Source organism: Daktulosphaira vitifoliae, unplaced genomic scaffold (assembly GCF_025091365.1).
Source record: "Daktulosphaira vitifoliae isolate Bord-2020 unplaced genomic scaffold, ASM2509136v1 Scaffold_1, whole genome shotgun sequence".
Lineage (NCBI taxonomy): Eukaryota > Metazoa > Arthropoda > Insecta > Hemiptera > Phylloxeridae > Daktulosphaira > Daktulosphaira vitifoliae.
In genome coordinates, this window is record NW_026099572.1 from 3,591,648 (window position 1) to 3,615,999 (window position 24,352).

Here is a 24,352-nt window from a genome sequence, read left to right on the forward strand (position 1 = left end):
TACAGCTTCGCATCGAAGCTAAAAACTAGCTCTATTGTTGAATTAACAGTTATAAGCCTAAACGGGTTTTTAGATACTGATATCTTATTTCTTATCTATTACATTTTTCCAAGTCTTCATACTATGGCTCATAAGCTTTATGTCTTTATAGTTTTAACACTCTTGTTCATCTCCTTTGCATTTAAGTATCAGCATCACAAAACTATTCATGAATTCTATTGACATTTTCGCTTTAATAGGAATTTATTAAAAAGATCTTTAAATCACTTTATGCTAACACCCCCTAATATTTTCTATACAGGGTGATTGAAATCTTGTAAGACACTAATTTTCTCAGAAAATATTGAGAATTCTAAATTTTATTATAGAAAAAAAATATCAAGTTCAAAAAACTCTACAATAATATGTAGTCAAACCATTATTTTTTTTGTCCCTTCAAGGATAAAAACCCTTATTTATAATTTTCTTAAATGGGAACCCTTATTTTTAACTTAATAATATGATAAAAAAAAAATTACAAACAATTATGTTCTTATAATTTTTATTATCCGATTAACCGTTCGTCCGTTACAGCTTGTTAAAGTTAAGTGATTTTAGGCCAAATTTCTATTGTCATTTTACTGTATTAAATACAGAAGTCATTATTTTTATTTGCTGTTGCATAAACCAAATTTTATTGATCAAGTTATGACAGGTAAATTAGCTATAAAAATGTACTACGCACTAAATGAGTGATAACAATAATATAAACAAATCTGGTTTTCAGTGTATTATTAATAGTTAAGAGTCTATGGTTTTGTAAAACTAAAGGCTCTAACAAAAATACCGGTTGCACTGCTACCGATATTATGAAACGTAATAAATGACAATATTTTTTCTGGAAGTCAAAATCTTTAAACAATTATAAAACCTAAACGGTTGTTCGGATTAAAAAAAATTATTTGTAATTTGTTTTTCTATCATATTATCAAATCAAAAATAGTGGTTGCCATTTAAAAAAATTATAAATAAACATTTTTATCCCTGAATGGATAAAAAAAAAATTTATTCAACTTCATATTATTGTAGAGTTTTATAAACTTAATAATTTTTTTTTTACAAAAATTTTAAATTCTCAATAGTTTCTGAGAAAATAAAAATTTTACCAGATTTCGATCACCTTGTATATCTACTGGCAATATCCTCTAATACCTTCTTTGTAACTCCTCATTCAGTAATTTTTCAAAATACTATTTCCATCTTTCTTTCAAATCGTTATCGTTGATACCCTCTTAATATCACTTTTTATACAACTTACATTGTGATAATTGTTAGACTCTTTCTCTTTTACTTTTGCAAGTTCATAGACATCTTGTTCACCTTCCTTTGTTCCTAGTATATCATACAACTAATAATACCTCTTAAATTTCACATTTCTTACTGCACACTTGGTTTCTTACACAAGTGTATGTACGCTATACAATCATCTCTCCTTTTACACTTTTGTCATACTTTGAACTGCTTTTTCTTACTCCTTATGTAAACGGAGAAAATAAGGAAGTGAAATAAAAATTCTGTAAAAAAATAGAGTTATTTTTTTTTACTAAGTCAAGCTAATTGATACTATGCAATATGAAATTAAAAAAAGTTATAAAAATTGAAAAATAATGTACATTTAGGCATAAAAGTCTTATAATTTTATAAAAATATTCGATTCAAGTCAATAAAATATCTTTATTTTAGGCTTAAATATGTATTTATGTTTTAAAACGCTGTCCTGATGAGGGAATTTTTGTAAATGTTCGAGTTTTTTAGGTTAATGAAAAACTTGGATATCGTGAAAATCTTTGTAAAAGATTTAACTATTGTATGTTTGCATAATTTGAAATAAAAAAAAAATGTATAAATGAATACATTCAAAGTATAATTTAATGTTCATTCATTTTACAAAATAATTCACTCTGTGAATTAAAGAAGTATTGTTTTCTCCACTTCATCGAAAAAAATTGAATCGCGTATTAACATAATTTTTGATTGTATCAAAGCAAATATTTATGTACTATTATACTTTTTATACCTCCTTAAATTTCTATGCAAAATATTTAATAAAATTATTATACAGGTTAGTAATAAATATTATTTTCCTCACTAAAATGTTTGTACCCTAGCAACTGACGTCGTTTTAAGACTGAGAGACTTGGAGTTGTCAAAATAAAATTCTCTACATTTTCGCCCATCCAGGAGCCAACAGTTGGGTGCAACTTGACATAAGTGTGATGACAGTGACTAAGACATCTATTGTGTCATATTATACACAATTACACATATCAATATTATTAGCGTTCTAAGGTTTACTTCCAAATGTTCGTTTGTGCTTTAAATTGCGTTGCTATTGTATAGTGATTACAAATTTAAACTGTGTAACAACTATATAAAATAATTATTTAAACATATCAGGCAAAATAGCAGAAATAGTGTAATATATCAAAAATTTATAAACGTGAATATTTAAATTTCCAAGTAAATAATATGGCGCTAAAACATAAGATAAAATATAAATATTGGAAATGTAAAGATAATTTTAACTGTAACTAGTAATACCTCTGGATCGTTAAATACTAAAAGAACTACTAAAAAAAACATTTAAAAATACTTAAATATAATTTCTAAAAAAAGAAGCTTAAAACGAATATTATTCTTACTGATGCTACTACAAAAAAAGAAAAAATAAGACTGAAGGGATTCCTATTTGAATAAAAATAGCAAGTCGTCTCAAATTATAAAAATGTTCCATAATATCGAAGAAAAATATAACATAATTAATGTTAATACTATTTATACAAAAATTTATTAATGCAGTAATTTATTTATATATTAACATAATAATTTTATGATATAGAGCCAGAATACTTTTGAATCTCCAGTATCTCATCTCCATTAAAAATAACAGCGTCTTTTATTTTTTAATTAAATATATATATTATAAAATAACTACAATTGTCTAATCCAATAATTATACATAATAAAAAATAAAAAATATAGAATAATAGTTATTGTAACTTTTGAAGTCTAAAAATTAAAAAATAAGTGGTAAAAAAAATTGTATTTAAATTTGGATTTTATCAAAGCTGTGCCATTATTTTATTTATTTTACTATAACAATTAATTTTTAACCACCGATCTATTTATTAATTATCTATTCAATATATTAGCTATTCATTAATACAATGAAAATCGAGTAGCTATAGAAAAAAATATTAAATTGCTTTTACAGTATTATATTTTTAAATAGCATGTCTATGGTTTTAAAACTAACTTTTACTTGACTTAAAAGAAGATGAAACTTTTGCATATTAACTTCGACAGATATTTAGCAATTATGAAAATTAAAAAATATAAATCAAACCAAGATAAATGTATGTTCGTATTTGATTTAACACTAATGTATGCTTATTATATAAATTAGTTGTTTAATAAAAATTATTATGTATTGTTCGTAGTACTGGAGAGAACAATAATCTGTTTAAAAAGGTATCAAATAATTATTCTTATGGTAATTATCAAGAAAATTTGTTCACACTGGTCGTTCAACAATGTATGATAGTAAACTTGTGTGAAATATAATAGTATGCAATTATTAATACCCATCAATGATTCCTTTATACAATAAGTAGAATAATAATAGAAATTTGCTTTAAAAGCATTTAACTTTAATATGCTTGGACAGACGGTTGATCATATAAAAACAAAATTATAAAATCAAAAAATTGTTTATAAATATATCCTCTATCATATTATTAAGGCAAAAATAAAGCTTCTTATTTAAGGAATTCAATGCTAAGTGTTTTATTTTTAAAGGGATAAAAATAAAATATTTAACTACATATTAACATAGAATTTTATGAATGAAATAAATTTTCTTTAGAAAATTTTTTAATTTTTAATAGTATTCGAGAAAATAAGTGTCTTTTCCTTAATGAATAACCCTGTATATAAAAAGAGTGTTTTCTGACGTGTTCCAGAAAATAACAATCAGTTTTAAAGTTTGTTTTTTTGCATTAAAAAAATGTTTTCTGTTAATTCAAATTGAAAATGAAAAAAAAATTTTTCTTTGCCGAATAATTCCTAATATTAAATTATCCATGTTTTCAAAATAAATTTTAAGTATAATGCAAGTACAAGAACATCACTAATCAATACAAAGTGATTATATGATAGACTTATGATATATTTAACCCTTTGAAAAATAACATCATGACCATCAATATAAAATTTACTTGGTGTCAAATGAAATAGTTAAACGTATTGTACTTAAATATTTCAGTTATTACATTTAAAGTGTAAACAAACGGGGATAATTTATTATCAATCTAGGACCGCAAAAACACTATGTAACGTCCCATCCATGTTCTTCTTTCTGTTATCTATATTATTTATTTACAAAAAAGGGTTGCATTTCCCTATATCTATCATGTTTATCATCATTGTCATAGAGATTATACCAACTATTTGGGATCAACTCTACCTTAGTGATTTTATTGGTATTTACGCTGGCTGCCGACCTGATGTAACCTCATTATGGCTGAGGGAACCAGTAAGTGGGTTAGGTGTGTGCAATTGTTAAAATACTCGTATCTATCCCAAAACCAGTAGCAAACAGCGTAGCTGAATATCAGTGGCAATGACTAAATGATGCAATGCGCCACAGAACACCTCTGTTGGTGTTAAATAACTGATGTACTTTTGTATTTGTTTAAGTATAATATGCCTTAGTGAGTAGAAATTATAACTATTAAATAGATACCAAAAATGTTGGAATAATTTCAGAATAATTTTGAATTAAAGACACAATTAATTGTAAAATTGATGCGTAATCGAACTAAATTGTTGGTATTCTGATATATAAGACTTGAAGAAACAATATCTATGACAAACAAAGTTTATTCCAAGAGCGTCTTTCATATCTATGAGAAGAGCTTAATTTCGAGGACACTATCTAAAATGACCCTGTTAGAGCTTTAGTCAGCATATTTCACTTTCTCTGATCGTGACTTAATAACCATTCTTCGAATTATATTATAATACATCCGAATAATATAGACAACTAGCGATGCTTTTAGAAAACTTTTCATTTGTTCTTAAAAAAGTAAAATAAATTGACTATAATACTTATTAAATATTTGACTTCTTTTAGCTATCAATAGTAAATGGACCATTGAAATGAATTATAAATATCTCTCAGTGACTTGTTGAAGATTTGTCGAATCATAGATACAATCATTAGAAATATATTTGTTTAAGATAAACTTTAAATAATAATTCAATATGATAGCAAAATTTTCTGAAAGTTATATCCATACCAATTACTAAACTACCGCAAATAAGATGAAAAGGAGTATAATTTTGAATCGATTAATTTCAATAAAACTTATTTAATAACAAACTTCATTAAGACACTAATACTTTTATTATTTAGATCTTTATTTTAATGTCGATTGTGAAGTTAGAAATTTTTTTGTCTATATTTAAACAATAAAATCCTATAAGCTGTTTACAATGATATAATAATTTATCAAATGACTGACTATTATTGTTATAAAATTTAAGATTATTAAAAATACTCATTGATTTTTCTTGTTTCAATTGTTACACTAATTTAATGTTTTAAATGAAAATATTGTATATTTAAATTATAATAAATAATTCGAATTAAGTAAAGATATTTTTTAATTTTATATCGATAAATCTCATAAGACAAAACGTCAAAATCAAGTAGATAGTATTGTGAGATCAGAATTAAACTAAATTCAAAACCTAGTTTTAGTAGGTATCGTTGAACCACAGGTGTTGTACAATACTTACATATATATATATATATATATATATGATACTTATCCTTTGTTTTTTTAAACAATTTTTCATGGGTTTTAGATAGATGTTCGTGTTTGACAGATTGAGATTACTGCTAGCTGTCAACGGTAACCTAACAGAAAGTGACAAAAAATAAAGTGGATACCGTTTTTCTTTTTTAAGGTGTGTAATATTTTATATATTGTTGTATTATTATTGAAGAGAACTTATGATTTTGAAAACGCTGTTATATTTTATGGTCAGCTGATTCAATTACCTTATTACCAAAGTTTTCATTAAATTGGTAACAATCTATTTTTTCTGAATTCATAATATATTTGTGTAAAGTATTAGTTTATACCTTCATATACTTATTAGAGTTTTTAAAATGTTAGGAAACTTGGAAATATCAATTGTTTCAGCAAATTTAAATGACTTTGAGTATTTTATAAAAAAAAATGTCTTCAAACAGTAAGTCATATTCAAGAATTACAGCAAAAATAAACATTCAAAACTTGAAAGGCTTAAAATATTAAAAGGGTTAAAATGACTCTAAAGTAGTTTAAATAATATTCAATAGTCTCAAAATTGAATCTCTATGAAAACTTTAACTAAGCTATATAATTTGATCTCTAAAAATTATTACTTATATTATTACTAATACTATTGTATAAAACTTTGATAAAATTGATGATATAAGGTGAAATAGGGTGAAATAGGATAAGTGTGTCAGTTGGATATTTGAACGTGTTAACATTTATAATTATTTATTAGAAAACATTTATGGAAGCGTCTTCTTTCAAGTCATTAAATTTTTATTATTGTAAAAACGTTAAATATTAAGTTATTAAGTACCACGTAACATAATCTGTTATCATTGGTTTTTAACATTTTAATACCTTTTAAAACACAGTCAATAATTGTTTTTTTTAATGGGATTAATGCAATTGGTGCTAGGTTTTATGAAGCCCCTGTGCCAAGAGGGATGCAACTAAAATGGGTTGGATTCCCCCAATAAAAATTATTATGAAATTTTTTTATACTCCGCACAAAAAACAAAAACCTTATTACACAAATAAAGTATAACACTTGTTATACTTTACAAGTATTGTTATACTAGACACTGCTATGTGCAGGGCGTAATTAATTACAGAGCCCAGTGCTCGTGATTCACTCGCCCCAACCGTGAGTTAGAACTGTATTTTAACATATTAACAATTAAGTAACATGAAATAATATTATAATTTATTTAAATACAAATCCACACTTGCCTAAGTACATATGAATTCAGATCTATATGAGCCCCAGAGCGATACTTTGAGATAAGCTTCCATTTGGAAAATATCGCTAACATAAAAACAGTGATGAGCAAAAAGGTTTAAAACTTAAATTCATGGACTCTGAAGCGTCCCCTCCACATAAACCGCACGTCTTTGTGTGTGAAGATCTTAAATTAATCAATTAAGAATTACATAACTACGTTTATATGAAAATGTATCAATTATTTTTGTCTAATAACCTAAACAATAAAAAAAATGTTACATAGTGAGTCAATGAATCACTCTGTAAATGTTATATAGTGATAAATTCTAATTTAAAATGGTTTAAAGTTGAGAAACTTTAATTTTTGTAGTATGATAGGTTCATATTACTATGATTTGTTGTTTACTATAATTTCCATAAGTCAATAATTTACTCATTGTAATATAATAAATATAATAATTACAATATAATATAACAATTATTGTTAGAAATTATTTTTTTATGATAGTTTCACTATTTGTGCAGCAATGTTAAAATTCATAAATATATTTAATTCATTTTCACCTTATTATGTACCTTTCATCAAGTACATAATTCTATTAAGTTCATCTATATTGAATTTAATCCAAAAACCTTTTTCCAAAAAATTAGAGGTTCAAATCCCTTGCAAATTTAAAAATGAAACTCCAGTGTGAAACATTGAAAGGATGTAATTTCAATCCTTTTGATCGTAATTCATTGAAATCAAAAACACAAACTGATAAAGGGAACATTACATTAGTTTTTATAAATCTAAATGTTTAATAAAATTATATAAATGTAAGCTAATTACACGTTTTACATAATCAATTAACAACGAATATGTTAAATGATGAATTAAGAATATACTAATTAGTACATCACTTATTCGTTTCATCACTAGCTGAATAAAGATAATAAGTCACAAGGCAAATTTATAATCAAAATTTGAACTAAATTGACTGCAACACCTCAGATGTGGTTTAATTCAATAATTTAATTTAAATTGATAACTTTCGGACCGATCTCTAATCTTACTATTGTCGTACTTTTTTAAATTAGAAATTTATTTAGCTTGACTTCATAATTATAATTTTGTTTGATGGGTTATTTATTTTCAACATAGTTATTTCTAAACTTGTTTTGGTTTAGCTTCTCAAATTAGAATTCGTTACTTTGTTAAAGTAAAATTTGTTTAATATACCTTTGTAACTTTTCTTAATAAAAAATATAAAAATAAAATGTATAACTGCTTGTTTTTTTTTTAGATAAACATACTTGAAGCAATTATGGTTTATATTTTAACAATGTAACTTGTATGAAAAGAGTTTTCCGTAGAAAATTATTTACTTTAAAAGTTAAAAATTAATGTAATACACAATCTAAATAAAAAAGTTATTTTTTTTGGGTATTATACCTAAATTTGATATTAGATGGATATATATTTCACAAACTACAATTTCTACAAACTTTCTTCTATAACGAAATCATATATTTAATAAATAACTTAAAAATATATTTTGACCTTATTTCTTAGCTAAAAAAAAAGTTTTTATATTAATGATAACCAATATTTCCTGAAAAATTTGAAATACTAAAAAATAATATTAGTAACTTTAAAGATTGTAATGATATTACTATAAACATTTGAAGAATATTGCATTTTTGAAATTTATAATCTCATATAGTGTATTGTGCTAACACCTTAAAAAAAAATGTCTTATTTTTTAATACCTACTAATAATAAACCTTGGTCTATACTACAAAATTTTAATTGGTTTAATTACACTATTAAATTCTATGTTATTCTGTACCCTCTATCTTGACTATTGTATTAAATTTCAAATCAACGTATACCTGTAGATTTAATAAGAATACTATTATGAAACTGAAATTTTAACTTATACATTAATTAAAATAAAATAAAAACCATATTAAAAATATTATTAATTTAAAAACTAAAAAATAATATACTCAAAAAACACAAAATATTTATTATACATAATTTATATACATTAAATAATTAAATATTTGGCGAGCAACAAAAAAGTTGCTAACCTAAATTCACCCAATTCAAATCTTATATTAGATATTAAATTTATAATTGAAAATAATCTACTTTTTAAATAAAAATAAAATCAATCTTTATGTATTTTTATGAGAGAATATCAATGGTTATATCATATCAAATGATTATTATAACTCTAGCGACTCCATTCCTCCTTAAAAAATAATAATTATGTCAAGAAAATTATTTTTGATATTTTTCTAAATATCAGTCATTAATTATTTTTGTAATTCATGTCTTATACCTTATTATAGAGTCAACATTATTTTTTAAACATACATATTTAACTAACTTATAATATAAAAAATGGTCTAATTAAGAAAATTACTTAACTCCATGTGAAATCACCTAATATGTGTGCTGCTATAATTCAGAGATTATAGAAATTTTTATAATAGACTTTTAAAGGTCATTGACATCAAAAATAATTTTTATTTATTTTTTTACCAGAAAGCGTAATTTTTATAATTAAAAACATGAAAAAACACCTTATGTTCTAGAGCCTATAACTTTACATCCAAATAAACTATCATTGAGGAACTAGCACTGTTTTACTCATATTAAATAGTACTTCAATTTCATTCTTAAGTTTATGAATTTAGAATTTTTTTTTACATTGAAATTAGGATTTTAATTTTTTTTAATTTTACAGTATTTTAATATAAAAATTTGAAGGTCAAAAAATTGTTTAATAAAAATTTTTGTTTTCTTTTCAGAAAATTTTAGTTATGTTTTTTTAGCCCATGTTATATTTGATTCGATTTATAATTTTTTTGTTATCGTTTTACGGTCTTGAACACGAATGGTTTGCTGAAAATAGCCAACTTTATTACCTCATTACACAAAAGTGACTGAACGATTTTTTTTCAAATTTACATAGTACTTACCTTTAGGAAATTAAAACGTCTGGTGAAAATTTGATGATGGAGAAATAATTTTAACGATTTTTATATAATTTACAAAAATACCATTTGCGTATTATGGAAAATCCACTAACTACGTAATTTCAGCATTTAATTTTTTTATTTATTCTGCGTTCTTTACTAGATAAAATGATTGGGACTCGTAACAAAATCCTAGGAGTAAAGGCTAAGTTCGGAAAAGTTCCATTACTTTTCTTTATAAAGTTAATTACATTAATATATATTATTGATTCTTCAACTACGTTTTGACAAATTAAGAATTTTTCTAATAAATTTTTTTTTTTTTTTAATTGACTTTATTTGAAAAATTACAATCTATGCAGTATGTACAATAAGTAATATTTATAATTTATAGACAGTTGACCATGTATTTGCACATAAGGAGGAAGTCACACATTTGAGACACCTCTTAATATTATTAAGTTATTATTCTTAGGATTTTAAGTCGCGGCACCAATTCCTTTAGAGGCGTCTTGTAGGGTTACCAGGAAGTGTTAAAAAAGCTAAATCATGTATTAGTTGGTAGGGTATCTAATAAATTACACGCACAAATATATTTTTCATCTTCAGATTATAGATGTAATACCAAGTCCATAGAATTAGATCTGAGTTGTTCTTAATTTTTATATAATGGTGAGTATTTGAGCTTTCAATTTAGCTGTATTAAATCCAGCTTCTCTATAACTTGAAAAAACTTTACAACTCATAAGTATTTCTATTGTACTAATCTCCGAAATTAATGAATTAGTTTGATATTTAATTAGCGAATCATGTGTTGTATCTGATATTTCTTGAATGTGACATGAAACTTTATTTTCTTTATGTTAAATATTTTCAAATTTTTTAATTTTGACATTACTTTATTTATTTATAGTTTTTATGTGAACATTTTATTTTAATACTAATTAAAGGTTGACGTGCAATTAGGGCTTTCAAATACAAACATTATTTATTAATTTGACTTGCGGGTAAGAAAAACTGTAATATATTCTCTCTTCTACTATTTCTTTGAATTTCAATTCATAAAATTCAAGTACCCATACATTTTTTTGTTCTTATCCTTTTGTTTTGAATTGGTAATTGATAAACTAATTAACTAGATTTTCTCTAGTCTAATCAAAAAAATGTATAAACAATTAAAATAAACGCTTGATAAATATCAACTTATTTTAATATTTAACTTACAAATTTAAAACACTAACGAGTATTTTAATTAAAAAATATTAATTAAAATAGTTTGGATATCTAAAGACTTTTTAGGTCTTTGTTAAAAATTTGTAGTTAAATGGTTTGTTATAAGTGAGTTATATAAGCTGGTCCTGAATTGTATAAAATTATAAGTGAGGTAACATAAATATTACCGTCTATCCTTTGACTCAACCATTGTGTAAATATTATTTTAGCATAAAATAACACAATTATTATACAACCACGTTTATTGTACACTAAACACAGCTGACCGCATTGTGCTTATGATAGTTACAAATTATGTATCATCGTTGAATATACTAACTTATAATTTAGGAGTGTGTGGATTTGAAATAGAAACTACTTATAAAACATTTTTTATTAATATCATTTTTGCGTTAGCATTATGCATAAATTGTCTTCTTTTATAGTTCATAAAAATCTACTAGTGTTAGGAATATAGACAAATAAGAAGTAAAATTAAATTACCAGAGCAAATTTGTCCTATAATATCGTTAATAACAAAATTCATATCTACCATATTAAATATTTATAAAAACTATTTTTTTTATAAAGAGAGTTATATGAAAAGGTGAAATTTTTAATACACGTCGATCTTAAGATTAAACATTTGGAATAATTTTAAAACATATTTGTTCTATTATTTTTTTCCGAGAATGCTTTTCTGCCGAGATAAACAGGATCAAAGAAAAACAAATTTTTTTTATCCTTCTAAAAGAACCATATTTGATTTTTTTTTTAATGGTTTTAATGGTTAAATATGAGACACTTTAGGAAAAAATTATTTGAAGATACTAATTTACTTATCAAGCATACAACTTGAAAATTTATTTTTTAATCTAAAAATGGCATATTGCCCCCAATCATAGAGATGTAAATTATACTTTTAATAGTATGATAATGTTATTTATTGATTTTTGAGACTATTCTCAGAAAAATCATTCCTATTTGAAGTGTATGTTAAAAAAGGAATCTTTAAAAACAATTAAATTTGTTTCCCTTGAATTTTTGGAGTATTTGTTAATTATGATTTGTCTTCATGTATTACACGTTTTATTATCATAAACCCTTATTTGAATATTATTTACTTTAAAAGCTTCTCTATAATACTCATTTGAAAATAAAACATAACAGTTAAACTCATTGTAACAGGAAAAATACGCTATTCAGAAAATCATTACTCTTCGATGTCAGATTTAAATAATTTAGTCTATAATACCTTTGTTTTTTAATGAAATTGAATTTGTAGTTTTAATAATTTTTTAAGTAATTAAGTATTTAAGATGCAATGTTTTAAAAATCGAAATTATTAAAGTACGTTTATCTTAATAGTATCGGTATAGTTTGATTAATCTTTATTCCTCAGTATCACCCAAAAATGAGTTTTCATATAATATTTTTAAATTATTGATAAATTGTCATATCACATTTAAAATTTCATAATTTTAATTTTGGAAGTAATGTTTCATTTCAGCTGTATCTTAATTCGCAAAAAATACAGTAGATATGATATTTAGCTTAAGTTTAGTAAAATACAAAGTTAATGTTTTTATTTTGTTGCATTTATTGTAGAAATTTTTTACGTCTTTTTTTTGCGAGTGATAAAAGTTTGTTTATATTTCTCTCGGGAGATGTGTAGTATTATTGAGTGAAGTGAAGAAACATTTTGTTGAACAGTCTAAAAATGTCAACACTTCTAAATGTTCTGATATTTTCACAACTCTTTACTACTTGTTCCAAAATCACATTTGTTGTTTTCCGGTATATAGAGACTCCCATCCTGAAAATAAAGAGAAAAAGGACCTTATTACAAGATTTATAATAGACTTAGACTGCTTTGGATGGGTTTTTCGTGTATTATTAATTTATTGCATAGTTGCCACTATCCTACAGCGTTTTATGCATTCTTACGAACTATTGTTTTCATCTGTTATTGTCGTGTTATGTCTACAGTTTCCTGCCAAGAAAAAGATAAAGTAAATCAAGGTACAGTCAAGAGGGTAGGCATAAATGAAAAATTACACATATAATTGGAAACATTATACAATTTCTAAAACTCAAAGGATGTAGAAAAAATTATTATTTTAATTCAAGTTTAGAAATTCTGATTCAAATAAATAGATTCTAACTTTGCGAACTTAATGGAATATAATCACAATAGAAAAGTACTACATATATTTTATTTCCAATAAAAACTTTATTTTATTAAATTTAATCTATTCATTATGCATAATATGTGAGAAAGTAAGTATTTTTTTTAATCATTTAACTTGTTTCTAACTTAACAAAGTTGGTATTAATTGAGTAAATATGTAATAACCCAACAGCTAAACAAAACGTTTAAGATAACAAAGAGTTTTTAACAAAATTAGGTAAATTAATCCTTTCTAAAATAAAACTTTTATCAGTCAAAACTTTATAGAAAAGGCTTGCCATTTACTCATTTTAAATAAAATAAATCTCGACAGTGATTAATTATTACCAATGAATGACTATTATTAAAAAAATATCAAGCACTTGTGCAAATAAAAAAATTCAATCTAAAGAGAGTGTATAATGTTATTCAGTGTGTAAATAACATTGATTATTCATGAACTAAATGAACTGAAGATAACCACAATAGTAACGATTAATGCTATCATGTTGATAAGTGTACATCATTCGTTATTTGTTATCCGACTAAATAAATCCAAGATCTGTTTTTTATTGGTTAAGCAAGTAAGAGAATTATGTTTGATGGGAAAAGTTTTTTATCATAAACCGCAAGTCCTAAGGGGAAACAAAGCGAATTAAACCTCTTTTACCGTTAAAAATATAGACTCAAAGTATCATTTCTAAATGTGATATCACAGTTTAGGTTCTTTTGATCAAAATAAATTTTTGTATATTACAACATATATACATAATCTGTTAGAGATTTGCTTGACATCCGATGAGTATCAAAAAAACCATCAAATAAACGTAACATGTAAATACGGGTCTATATATTACTGCCATAGTCGAGAATTTACCTACTGTACCCCCAAAACTGTTGTTAAACAGAAGATACATATTTCTCCATATCTAATCATACAGTAAACCAGGTCAACTATCTAGAATCAATAAGGGCGTAACAAACAAATTTGCATTTTTTCAATTATTATTTAACTAATATATAAAATATACTTACGACGTATCATTAATAATATTAGACAGTACAATTTTTTTTTAAAAAAATAATTTTTTTTCATTAGCTCAAAGGGAAAATGAAAATTAATTTTACGTTTCTCAAAAATTAGAATATAATTGATACATTTTTTAATCTTTTTAAAGTAACGCTATTTAATAGTGTAAACCATAGTATCAAAAATTTTGTTTGTGGGTTGTGCCAAAGGGGCTCAAATAAAGAAAAGTATTATTACTTTTTCTTCCCATCATCACCATTCACAGAAAATTAAAAAAATATTATTATTATTTTATAATTATTATAACATATATAATTATTTTAATTATGTTATTTATTATTATATAAGGTATTTTTTAAAAAGAAGTCTGGTTCCTTTCCAGTTTTTAAATTTTTTTCGTGCCTATGTGGCAAATTTACTAAATTTAAGATTTAGCAAATTTCGCAGATAGTGACCGAGCACACAAGAAATATCCCAATATCAGGATAATTTTAATCTAAATAAAACGCTAATTATGTAAATCTATAGATTAAAATAATTAAAATTACTCTCTTTAACCAAAAACGATACATTTTGAGTTTTAAAACTTCCATAGGAAATGTGTAATTTGAAATTTTTGAGATAATGAGTAAACTTGAGGTAGTAAGTACTGGCTGAAAAAAACTTGAACATAATTAGGACGTAGTAAAACTGTGTTTATTATGGTAGATTTTGTATCAGCAAATTTATATTTAACGAAAACGATAATATGAACAACAGGGTGCCAACGAAATTTTTCTTGTGATATTCTCGTTGGTGGTATTTTGTGCAAACCGGCTTTATATTCATCCTGTCTATCACTGACCTAGCCAAGAACCACCTTTGACTTTCTAACATGTGAAAGAGGGCCACCATTTTCTGTAGCATGATAAGTTCGGGAAATAAAAGGATGTAAAACCGATATTTTTTTATTGATAATATGAACAAATTAATTTAAATAAACACAATAATACCATAAAATTTGAAAAAAAATTTCGTTTTCAAAAAAGTTGAACTTTAACTGAATATTTAATACTTTTTATACCTTGGAAAGACAATAATCTTAGAATTATTATATTCGAAAACTATCGTAACTCAAAACTTCATAAAATAAAGCGAAGGGAAAGGATAAAAACGAGAGTTACTTTAATTCGGCGTGTGATTCGAGAGTACAAAAATAATATAAATATTGACTCTTGTAGAGTTTTTTATCTATAATATATTTATATATTTTAGATTCTTATATCGTGACACGATATAAGAAATTCTTATATAATATATAAGAATTATATATACACGATTATTAATCGTGTGTATTACAATATAATTAAACAGTATGCGTTTTGTTAAATATTTCTCTAAGTTTTTTTATCGTGGACATAAACAGTTTAGTCTACTGTAATTCCATATTATGATAGTGACGAGTTTATTTCGACAAAATAAATCGCTAAATGTTAATAAGGGATATCTAAATTTTTCCAAAAATATATTTTCTACACATTTTTATACATGACAAAACCATTATTTGGTGTTGAAAAGTGATTTCTGTAGATAATAATATGACCACAATAGAGATGAACACATTCCACTTATGTCATAAGTAGACTTTTGCTGCAAAAGTCCCATCTCTAAGTAAATTCTGTTCATTAAAATAATAAAAGGTATAGGATAAAAGGGTTAGCATAAAACTTTAATAATTATCAATAACTGTAATAACTATAATTTAGAAGTCATAAATGAAATTTTCTTACTATCTTTTATTAATGATGTTATTAAGTAATATATATATTCAAGTTGAACAAATTTGATGTTGAAAAAGGACTTGTGTATACATTTTGGCATTTAGAATCCTATAAAAGGCGATTCAACTATCGCTTGGCACTCAAATTATTATTACATATATAAAATATTAGCTGAAGGTGAGATGCGGGTTGATATATATATATCATTAGACATTTCTCGGCCGCACCTCCAGCTTAGGTAGATGAAAATATTTTAATAACTTCTGAAATAGTGGAGTTCGACCAGTATTTCATGCATAATAAATCTTGTAACATTGTTCATCCACACTTGTATAAATGTTTTAAGTTAAATACACGCAATGAAGCTATTCATTTAGAAAAAGAATACATTTAGATATTTTATCATTTTTTTTTTTTTACACTAATACAACAAAATAAGATTTGATATTTTACATCATTATCACTAAAATAACTTTACACGTGTAAAATGCAAGTGGGTTGGGTTAGGTTGAAGACCAATTACATATCGGTCTACTTGGCGACAATAGCTATTAAGCTGCCAAAACGAAGGCAGTTTATTGATGTTGTAAGTCTAACTTAATGTTTTTCAAACAGGGAAAACAATTTACGTAAATCTGGTGTGAGACTTATATTTGAATGTATACAATAAAAGACAGTTTTGATGTTTAACTATAGTGTTGAAAAATGGTCAACTACGGAATTAAAGTTACAATAAAGCTTGACCTAATTTTATATTCTTTGTGATATGTTTTACGATGTAAGGTTTTGTAGTGTACGCCTTTGAATTCGAGTTACAAATATTTTTATTTGTTTTCAGATAGACTTCAGCGAAAAACTTGTGAAATGGATTACTTGAAAAGCCAAAAACAAAATGTTTGGAGTTATTACACATAATAAAATTCACCAAGTATAAATATTTTTAATTCTTAAAACAATTTATTACTCATTCATTATAAATAACTTTTGAATAACACAATACAAAAAATATATTCTTAATAATATTGATACACTTTTATTTGAATGCACATTTTATTCAGAATTTTCATGGCTGAAATATAGTGATGAAATTATCAGCCATTCTGACCTCCAGCCATTACGACATGTCCGTTCTAATGGGAGGGGGAAATGGGAGCTATAACATGACGCATAGTTAAAGGGTACCAAAAAATATGCACACCTTTTCTTTTTTTTTTTTTTGCATAAGACCTATTTTGTTTGAAAATATATTTTTATATCAGTTGATGTACATGCAAGATATTTTATACCTGCACTTTAAATATATTACAAAGAAAATATAATTGTCATACTGTCATAAGATAGTCGATAAGATATTACTTGTAATGAACTCCGTTAAATGACCAATATGGAGGGCCACGGGTGTGTACTGTATTATGCGTAGCTTTAATTTGCTTAACTGGAAATAAAATAAATTTTTTTAAATTGCGACTTTTTTACTTTACTTATAGTAGAATAATCGTAAAGATAATTTTTTTTTAATAATATAGCACACTTCAAAAACATAAATTTGATATAAGTTAAAATAGAGCAGAGGTCCTGGAACATTTTCAAAAACTAAATAAAATTTTTTTTTTTTTTAATTGTGAAATTATTTACTTTGAATTTTTTTCACTAGGCATTGATTAGCTGGCGTTCCGATACAGGCTTATTACCCAATACCTAATAAGTGAATTTTAACACTATCTACGATATTACCAATATTAATAACATTTTTTTATCAAGTTATAAGCTCTAATGTGTTACTATAACCTAGAATATCATATTTATGTCAAACAACTGCAGCGAACTAATTATACTCTAAATATTGAGACCAAATAAACTATTGTATTAGTATCCGAAAAAATATAGATGATTAAAAAACCAACAGATTTCAACAAAATTTTCAGCGTACCTTTGAAATGCCACTGGTAAAAATTTAAGATTTTATGTAAAAAGACGTTGGCAACAATGAAAATTTTTGATTAAATTTTTAAAAACTGATGAAATGCTAAAAAAATGTTTACATCTTCGCGAATAATTTTCTCAGAATAACGTCACCAAGTTCTTTCACTTATAAAAAGTTTTAAAAATCAGACAGCATTAAGTCATTTTTTAATGTTTTTATTATATATTTTTAAAAATATAATTTAAATGTACATTTTAAAAATACAATTTTCATAATAGATAATTATGAGAAAGAATTTTTTTTAATATGGTAGTAGTATATTTAAAAAAAATGTTAAGAACTTTAATAAAATCTTTAATTTGAAAAAGTTTAGAAGAAGGCACACTTTATTGTACTTTGTTTATTCGTTAAAAAAACATACCAAAAGTAAGTTTATTGTCTTAAATATATTCTATTAAATACTCACTAGGATCATTGTTTTTACAAAATAGTTTAAATAATTTTAAAATGCAAAATTAGAAAATGCCATTTTTAACGGTATTGCAATATTAAGATATTTTTCTAAGTTTCTAAATTTGAACGGGATTTCCCAATTTTCAGCGATGTTAGTTATAACTGGATTAAAGTTGGATTTTTTTGATGTATTAATTGTTAAAATCGACCCAGTGAAAGCTGAGAATCTTAATGGGAAGGCATAAAAAACACAATAGTAAAAGTAATATCTTCTCAGATTCGCATCGAAGCTAAAAAATATTATTAATAACTGTTAGTTATATAACAAAAAATATATAATATAGTATTTCAATATATTGTATTGTTGAGATTAGGGAGTTATTTTGAGTGAAACGAGCGGCGTTGATAAAGGATTTAATGTATGTAAAATCGTTCATGGAAAGCATGTTAAATTTATATCCATGTTAAATAGGGTCGCCAAATATATTAATACCCTTAGGCGCCAATGACAATTAACACAGCACTGTTCTTTATAAAATATTAATAACTTTCGAAATACTGGTCTAAATATTTGTGCTGATTGAAAAGTTCTTATTGACAATTCATTTTCTTAAATAAATCAATAGCTATTAAATAGGCTAGTTAATATTAATATTGACGTTAGGAAAAATAGTTTGACATTCTTATAAGATGTAAGAGATGAACATTAAAAATACTTCATGATTGATAAATTGTAAAAAACATGTATCTAAAAGAAACCAAAAAAAAATTCTCAATATCATTTTTATATTTCAACTAATTAAGTGATCCATGGTATATGAATCACCTGCACATAATTTAAAAACATTTTTAGGGCTTTAGCTTTCATTATTACTCGACCTATGGTATTAAAAAAGACGGGAAAACCTGAATAGTTCGGCAAAACGGAATCGAAATTCTATATTGTGCACTGAGGCACAATATATCTAAATAGGTGACTGCTAAGAATATATATATTTTAATAATAACATTTTTATAGTATTGAATAATTTGTGTAAGAAATATTTATTCATAAATAAATTAATATATTTAACATTTTGAACACAACTACAATAGTAGTTTTATGTACAACTATACGATACATTTAATTAAAAATATATTTACAGTAATAAGCACAAATTTGTAATTAGAAAACATCGAGGATCGCTATTTTCAGTTCATATAGAACGTACGAAAGCAAAGTTTTGTTGGAAGTTTGTAAACGAGTAGGTTAGTCGTAAAAGAGATTATTTATTATTTGAAAATATTTTGCGATATAAAATAATGTAGATATAGAATTAAAAAGATATGATAAAAATAATATTTTTAGAAAATAACTATATTTATTTTTTTATAATTATTATGATTTGTTATCTTCTATTAATTTTTTTTTTCAATAGTATTTATTTACGAGCACTAAAATTTTTTTAAATTAATATATATTATTAAGCAAGTCAGAAGCGTAACTTAAGATAAGAGATTATAATATTATAGTTTGCCAAATCAAATTTTATAAAACAAATACTCTAAATTCATAATTGCGAAATTTTCTTATAAATGACCTATTTTGGTTAATAATTAATATTTTTTTAAATGGTTTCTTTATTTTTTTCCTAATTAGTTAGGTAATTAGTTGAAAATTACTTAATATTTATAAATTGAATGCATTTTGTTCTATGTTTCACACGCACACATGTAGCTAAATTGTCTAAGCAATTTGCCGTATTAACAGACAATGGACAAAGTAAAATTGTATTGTACAAATTAATATTTCTTATTCCAAATACTTAAATTTACAATACTGATAGTAAACAAAATTCAAATTTTATTTATTATAATTTTACATGTTAATTTCGTTAAAATATTTATTGCGTAAATAATTGTCACCAATTGCATTTGCACTTATGAAATAAAATAAAATGTCAAAATAATAAATGCTATTAGTTTTGATGCAATATAAGTTACTATCATTTTTAATCGAAGTATCAAATTGTTTAAATGAATAATTAATGAGCATATGTAGTTTATCAATATCAATAAGTAGAACACTTATCCCCTCAGTGCAATGCTATTGTGATTTTATTCCAATCTATTTATTGTACAGATTTTCCATTCTTTCTACATTGAACAGTGGCTAAAAACAAAAATGGACCTATGTAAAAAGATAATTTGTTACGATACTTCTCAACCATTTAAAAATATAAACTGGACAATTTTTATATGATAAAACATTCTAGGACTCCACTGACTCAAAAAAACACATTACAAATAACATTAGATATATAAGAGATATAAAAAATTGATGATAATTTTTAATAAGTATATTCTTGTATTTTAATTTTTTATAAAAAATGTACAAGTAGTTTTCTTTAAACAAACGTCGATAATTTGGAAAAATATTTTAAACAGTAAAATCTGTTTTAAGGGTATATCAATTATTTTCTACTTTTCGATATCAAAAGTAAATAAATATACATATATAACAAATATTTCATACTATTTCAGCGCTGAATACCAAAACAACTTGTTGAATACACTCCTGCAAGTTACGAACGTTTAATGGTAAAAACACTACTCATTAATTAAACAAGCCTCTCTTCTCTCACAAAGTTCATTAAAGTAACCAAAATATAAAAGCAAAAGCATAAAAATATTTCGGCATAAGGAAAACCTAACATAATATACTCCAGTATTCAGAGTGTTCCTTTGACTACGCCTTAAGAAAATACAGAATAATTTGTTTATTTAATCCAATCAATTATTTACAAAATATAAATATTTTTGATTTTTTTTTAGTCATTTATTTTTTTATTTATAAATTATTTAAGGCCACCCTCAAAAAAAATTAAACCACCTAATTATTCAAAATATAAAAATGATATTGATAATTTTGTATTGGTTTTTTACAACTTATCAATCATGTAGTATTTTTAATGTTCATCTCTTATTTTTTAAAAGAGTGTTAAACTATTTTTCCAACCGTTAATATACATATTAACTAGCCTATTTAACAGTTATCGATGTAATTAAGAAAATGACTTGTCGACAACAACATTATTACCCGACGCAACTGGCCGTATTCCTCCACCCTTATATGAAACATATGATTTTAATGTAGTCTAAAAACATATAAATTATTTAAAAAAGAATCACAACGAAATTTTAATTTCGTTTACTAAAAAAAAACTATAGAAGTTATCAGTTAGATCTGGATTACTGCGTAATATAAAAATTAATTTTTGTTTGAATAATGCTTTGCTAATTTAAACTACAGTGTGATTATTAAATTGTTCATATTTACTAATGAATATAAAGAGAATCAAGAATCCTTAATTTGTGAAATTTATTAAATGTATTAAGTTATATGAAATACAATTAAGGTGAGGAGTGGTCCTCACCTTTTCTAAATCTTCAAATTGTAATGTTTTGAAAAGTTTAATACAAAACAAGTTATCGATAGGTCAAAATTGTATTTAGACTTTAAACCAATCAATAGTAAATAAATAATAATATGCTTCCATTTAACTTTTGAAAGTTCTCCCTAAAAATTATTCAACAATCACAATTCAATGGCACACAATCAAAATTTTTCGATTAACAAGAAAAAAAGAAATCAAATTTATATATTTTATTTACAGAATAGTTTAGACCCTAAAATGTAATTCATTTACTTAATACATATTAAAAATTTTGCATAATTAAGGAAGTATTTCTATAAAATAATTTTTTAAATATTAGTTAAATACTCCTTAGTTTTAGTTGGACTTGAAGACATTTTATGTACGTTATTTTAAACTTTTTTACAAAATTAGTTTACTCAAAGCTCACGATATAAATAAATACTTTTAAAGTGTCACTAGTAGAGTTTATCACTGTTAGTTGATAATCCATTAAACATGTCGGAAACTTTCGATAAAATGTTGCAGTAACTAGATGAAGTGCAAGATCAACAAACCTATAATAGTCAAACCGTATGACTTATTTTCGAACGTGAAAAATATAAAATAAAAACTTTTACCTTGTAGAGAATTCAATTTTTTTTTTGTATGTATTCTGCTCTCATACCAAGTAAACTAAAATCGATTACTCAGTGATCGTATTATTTTTATTTTTGTTTATGACGTTTAACCATTCAATAAAGAATAAATTAAAACCTTTGTAATACTAATTTAATAATTAAATAAGCCTGAGAGCCAAAAAACTATTATTGTATGCCGCATTGTTTTGTTATTCTTGATACTAAACAAGCTTGATACCATATGATACACAATACAATTATTTTTAAAGTAATATAGGACTATTGCCAAACATTTTATAATGTTAATACGTTCCTAATAACATTGTTATTAATAGATTTATTATTTCTATAAAATAAAGTGTAAAATTGTATAGCAAAAGTACAATATATGAACCCATGATTATCATTTGTAATTTTATTTTCTTTCATATCATCAAATAGAATATAGAGGTTACCATTAGGACGATTCTTTAAAATAAAATGTTTAAATTCATTCAATATACTCCCTAAAATTTGGTAAAAAATAATTTGTACAAAATTTGGTAGTAAATTCAACTCTAAGGAAGGTTTTTCGATTTTCGTCATTTATATTACAAATTATGATATTTATACAAAAAATTATAGAACTAAATGATTGTCGCAAAAAAATTTTATAAGCAAAGTAGTCTTAACAATATAAATCGATTTTATTCGATTATTTAAATATTGTAAACGAACTATCGGCATTTAATGCGACACTTCCTACTTATTTAAAAATATTGATTCGGCAATTTTTATAAGACGGGTAATTCTAGATTCCATGATTTTGTCTTTATAAAAATTAAAATATTTTAATAGTTTATAAATATATTTTATTATTAATATATGTACATAAAAAACTAAATTTATACTTGACGGCCTAATTAAGTCAAATTTACTTACTGTAATTGCATAGACAATTTTTTTGATTGGAAAGTTTTCCATTTAATCTTTACTATAATATTTTAAGGGGAAGATTATTTTTAGTTTTTGATTAACAAATAAAACATTGAAAAGTCATAAAAATACAAAAACATTAAGAAACGTAAAAATATTAAGAAACTTACAATAATTTTTTTACTTGTATGGTTTTTAGAAAATTTTGATTATTTTTGTTATTATGTGACTATCAACCAAAGAAAAGATGATTATTTTTCCATCGTAAATTTTCAATAAATATTCATTATTTCAAATAATTTTGAATATCACATAAGTATTTTTAAAGAAATTATTAGTTCTATTAGTTTTCAAAGAATATATTATCCTTAATAATCTACAATAGAATTTTCTCAAGAATATTTACACTACCAAAAATATTTTTTCTTTACATCACCATATACACCATACAGGAAGAGATATACTGTATGACTATTGGTAGTAAACAAACTCAATAAAAGTAAACTAGATATAATTGCGTTAACTCATTAACGGGTAGCTAGCTAAGTTATGAAGCCTAAATTTTATAGAAATTAAGTGAGGTTTGATCAGTCAAGAATTCTAGTCGAAGTTCGATCATTAAAATAATTATTTTGAAATTTATATAATTTTACTTCAGCATGATTTTTATTCTAACATAAAAAAAATATAATGATTCGATGTTGAACCACTAAACAAAAATGATTCAGGTTCAAAGAGAAATATGTTTTTTTTTTGTTAGAAATTCTATTATTCCTAATTATGGAGAGGG

At 24.2% G+C, this 24,352-nt stretch overlaps 1 protein-coding gene and 1 long non-coding RNA gene across 11 annotated transcripts in view; one reads left to right on the forward strand and one right to left on the reverse strand.

Moving 5' to 3' along the window:
* The window catches only part of LOC126896385 (neuropeptide CCHamide-2 receptor-like), a 68,424-nt gene that overhangs the window by 7,794 nt on the left and 36,278 nt on the right, over positions 1-24,352 (forward strand). For 3 of the 8 annotated variants that reach the window (XM_050669117.1, XM_050669115.1, XM_050669118.1), the window contains exons 2-3: positions 5,911-6,012; positions 17,073-17,162. The exons of 1 other annotated variant lie outside the window; for it this stretch is intronic. The gene's annotated coding sequence lies outside the window, so the exon portion shown is untranslated. The remainder of the gene's footprint in view (positions 1-5,910; positions 6,013-17,072; positions 17,163-24,352) is intronic. 4 more of the 8 variants (XM_050669119.1, XM_050669120.1, XM_050669121.1 and 1 more) reach the window with 4 other exon arrangements.
* LOC126896395 (uncharacterized) overlaps positions 12,554-24,352 on the reverse strand; it is a 43,255-nt gene continuing 31,456 nt past the window's right edge. The window contains exons 5-6 of one of the 3 annotated variants that reach the window (XR_007701842.1): positions 17,591-17,669; positions 12,554-13,090 (exon numbers count right to left, since the gene is read on the reverse strand). This is a non-coding gene — a long non-coding RNA (uncharacterized LOC126896395). Of the gene's footprint in view, positions 13,091-17,164; positions 17,670-24,352 lie in introns of those variants that run through there. The other 2 variants (XR_007701841.1, XR_007701838.1) reach the window with 2 other exon arrangements.